The sequence below is a fragment of the Bos mutus genome, chromosome 20 (genome assembly GCF_027580195.1).
Source record: "Bos mutus isolate GX-2022 chromosome 20, NWIPB_WYAK_1.1, whole genome shotgun sequence".
NCBI lineage: Eukaryota > Metazoa > Chordata > Mammalia > Artiodactyla > Bovidae > Bos > Bos mutus.
This window is the reverse complement of record NC_091636.1, coordinates 21,522,955-21,527,363: the sequence shown is the minus strand read 5'-3', so window position 1 is coordinate 21,527,363 and position 4,409 is coordinate 21,522,955.

Here is a 4,409-nt window from a genome sequence, read left to right as displayed (position 1 = left end):
CAATTTGATCTTTGGTTCCTGGATTGTATAACAACAACGTATCCTGCTTGAGGACAGTTTGTCCTTCCTGAAAACCTTCTGACTAATCCTGATATCTTAGAATGTATATTATGGGAGCGGGTCTGGTAAGATCTTTCTACTGTTAAATTCTAAACCTGTTGTTTTAAAATGTAAATTGTGGGAGTGGGGCTAGTAAGATCAATGCAACCTTGAGACATTCTTTTGATTTATTGTAGTAACCAATTAAAAAGTATATAACTCCCTTGCTGTCTATGTCAGAAGCTTTCTCTGTCCTTGTCATACTTTAATAAAACTCTGCTACACAAAAGCTCTTGAGTGATCAAGCCTGGTTCCTGGTCCCGAAACTAAAACTTTTTCAGTAATACCGTAGGGGCCCAGAGGAATGGGACTTTTCAGGAGTCTACAATGATGCTAAATAACAGTAACACCCACTCCAACCTTTAGTACAGGCTGCTGCTCATCCAGATGACTCCCTAGAGTGGGTTGAGGATTAACCAAGAAAAGAGGACGCGTGATATATCTGGGCTGCCTTGCAGTCTGGGAGATGAAAACTGAGGTTGACAGAGCCAGAACTCAGCATTGAAAATGCCTACAAGTACTTAGCCCCTGGAAATTCATCAAAATCCTAGAGAGGATATTGAATTTTCCACAGGCTGTCAGATACAGAGCTTGAGCCAATTTCATTTCAATCTCAATAGATAGGGAAGCTCAGATGCCATGTAGTTATATTGATGTCTCATAATTTATTTACTGAATTGGAGAACCATTGTTCACTTATTTAGGTTTTTTCACTCTTCCCAATGAAATGATAAACAATACAGCAGAGACTGCTAGCCAGCCACCAAATCTTTGTCCTTCTTCTCTTCCTGAGCACAAAACTAGAACTAACTTCCTAGTCTCCTGTGCAATTAGATGTGGCTGCTAAGACAGAGTTAGAGCCAGTAGAAAGTATATGGTGGCTTCTCTCTTGGCTCAGGTGGTAAAGAATCCACCTGCAATGCAGGAGGCCTCGGTTTGATTCCTAGGTCAGGCAGATCCCCTGGAGAAGGGATAGGCTACCCACTCCAATATTCTTGGGCTTCCCTGGTGATTAAGTAAAGAATCTGCCTGCAATGTGGGAGACCTGGGTTCGATCCCCGGGTTGGGAAGATCCCCTGGAGGAGGGCATAGCAACCGACTCCAGTATTCTTGCCTGGAGAATCCCCATGGACAGAGGAGCCTGGCGGGCTACAGTCCATGGGGTCACAAAGAGTTGGACACGACTGACTGACTAAACACAGCACAACACAGAAAGTATACGGAGGTGATTTGCCCTCTCTAGGCCAAGGCTTTTCTTTTTGTTAATGGCCACACCACATGTAGGATCTTAGCTCCTCTAGCAGGGCTTGAACCTGGGGCCCTTGCAGTGGAAGAGCAGAGTCAACCACTGTACCATCAGGAAAGTCCCCCAGGGCTTTTAAATAGTGGCATGTTTCACTTCCCTTTTACCTTCTGCCCACTAGATGCAAAATAATGCCAGGCTGTAGGGAGTGAGGGGGCCACAGATGGAAGGAGGTTGGAGCCCTGGATTATTTCATGGAAGAGAGCCCTCTGTTAGCCTGGAATCCTACTTCGAACTTTTTCATGAGTAAGAAAGAGCCTTTCTACCTTTGGGGGGCTTATCTGGAACTGCACTATTAGTTCGCCCTAACTCCACAAGCATCTGGAGGCATCAGTGCTTTGCACCTATCTACAGTACTTAGGACTATCACTAATTCATGACTGTCATGGTCAAGGTTTGGAAATGCCTTATCAAATGGCATTTACGATAAATGGTAAAGAATCCACCTGCAATGCGGGAGACCTGGATTTGATCCCTGGGTTGGGAAAATCCCCTGGAGAAGAGAAAGGCTACCCACTCCACTATTCTGGCCTGGAGAATTCCAGGGATTATACAGTCCATGGTGTTGCAAAGAGTTGGACATGACTGACTTTCACTTTCACTTTCATTCAAGGCATTTGATAAACTATGGCCAAACTAAACCCAGAATTGTGCCTCTGATAATTATTTGAGGTCATTCCAGTTCCTCTAACTGTATACAAGAATGCATTAAATGGTTTTCAACTCATCCCTTTATAGAGAAGTAAAAAATATTTGTTGAGAATGACTGGACCCTCCCGCTGATTACTATATACATTGAACCACAAAGAGTGAGTTTTCCTATTAGCTGAACCCAGCTCATTAGAAATTTCTCAGTACCCTTAATCCATGTGGCACATCTTCATCTCGTCTCCATCTTAGAATTCTAATCCAGACATCCTGTCTGACCCAGACCCCTGCCTCTGGCTTCAGGGCCTTTGTTAAACAGTCACAAGTTTTGCTCATTTGTGCAAAGTGAGTCTCCACGTATTTTTAAGTGTTTCCATAGAAACCACTTTCCAGAAAAAGGCCATTTAGTGAAAGCTTAAAAGCAAAATCTATGTTTCAATACTTAGAAATCTCATTGAATCACTTACAAAGAACAATATAAGATAAGGCATATTCAACCCTGTACTTGTAAAAAAATGTATACTGTATATAATATCTAACATATAATAAGGACTATAAAAGTAACATCTAACTTCCTCAAGTTTTGTGATTTTTCTCTGTTTTATGCTTAAAATATTGAAAGTCAAAGGCTTATTTTTCAAGACCAATCCTCTGAAGGGTGACCTTCCAGAAATGGAGTTGCTCTTCTGCAAGGCTCCAAGGGAACTGGTTCAGGCCCACCCCTTGAAGCATTATATTTCTGGTTAAGCAAAGATTTAGACTCCAGTTCCCCATCTCACCTGGTGGATTCCCTGGTGGCTCAGACAGTAAAGCATTTGCCCGCCATGCAGGAGACCCAGGTTCTATCCCTGGGTTGGGAAGATCCCCTGGAGAAGGAAATGGCAACCCACTCCAGTACTCTTGCCTAGAAAATTCCATGGATGGAGGAGCCTGGTGGGCTACAGTCCACAGGGTCTCAAAGAATCAGACACGACTGAGCAACTTCACTTTCACTTTCACCATCTCACCAGGATGGAGCTGAAATGGCTAATCCTGCCACAAGCAGGCCCAACATTCCCAAAGGCTCAGACCTCATCCCGTCTCACTACACATCAGAGAAAGGACCAGTGATCCCCTAGTCATGGAACTTAAAAGCCCCAGAGCCCAGGGGCTCCTCCCTGGCGTCCGGTACCTGGTCCTGCCAGATTGCCAGGCTCAACCAAGATGGTCAAAAGTGGACAGACACTCCCACTGTCTCTGTCTCCATGAGCTTCCCCCGTGAAGACTGCTCCAAGAGATTTACCATGTGCTGCTTGACCATTTGCTTTTGTCTGCATGAAAAGTATTTAGGATATGGCTCTAATGTAATTAATGTACTTATTTCCTCTCTCACCTACTCTCCAGTTTTGTCAATGTGGTGAATGACATTAATGGATGGTATAGAGATCAACCATCTTTGCATTTTCAAGATAAATTAAACTAGGTCATGAAAGCTCCAGCTACAGATATAAGTATATACACATTATATGTTGTTGGCTTTTTGTCTCTGACTGACTTTTCCAGCTTGGATCCCAAGATTAGACTAAGTTTACAAAGTTAATTGATGAACATTTTCTCCTTTCTAGTCTCCTGGAGTTCAAGATTAGAATTACGATCCAAAAATATTTGATTGTGCAGTGCTGTGCTTAGTTGCTCAGTCGAGTCCAACTCTGCGACCCCATGGACTGTAGCCCACCAGGCTCCTCTGTCCACGGGGATTCTCCAGGCAAGAATACTGGAGTGGGTTGCTTCAGGGGATCTTCCCAACCCAGGGATTGAACCCAGGTCTCCCACATTGCAGGTGAATTCTTAATATTTGGTGGATTTATATCCACCTATTATATCCCCTGCATGGATCACAACCTTGTTACGGTGAAGGGCTTGGGTAACTCAGTGAAGCTATGAGCCATGCTGTGCAGGGTCACCCAAGACACACAGATCACAATGAAGAGATCTGACAAAACATGGTCCACTGGAGAAAGGCATGGCAACCCACTCCAGTATTCTTGCCTGGAGAACCCCATGAATAGTACAAAAAGGCAAAAAGATATAGCATTGGAAGATGAGGCCCCCAGGCTGGAAGGTGTCCAGTATGCTACTGGGGAAGAGCAGAGGGCAATTAGTAATAGCTGTAGTAAGAATGAAGCAGCTGGACCAAAGCAGGAATTTCTTTCTCAGTGCTCAGCTATGGATGTGTATGGTAGTAAAAGTAAAGTTTGATGCTGTAAAGAACATTGTATTTGAACCTGAAATATTATAGGTCCATGAATTAAGGTAAATTGCATGTGGTCAAGCAGGAGAGGTCAAGATTGACCATCGACATCTTAGGAATCAGTGAACT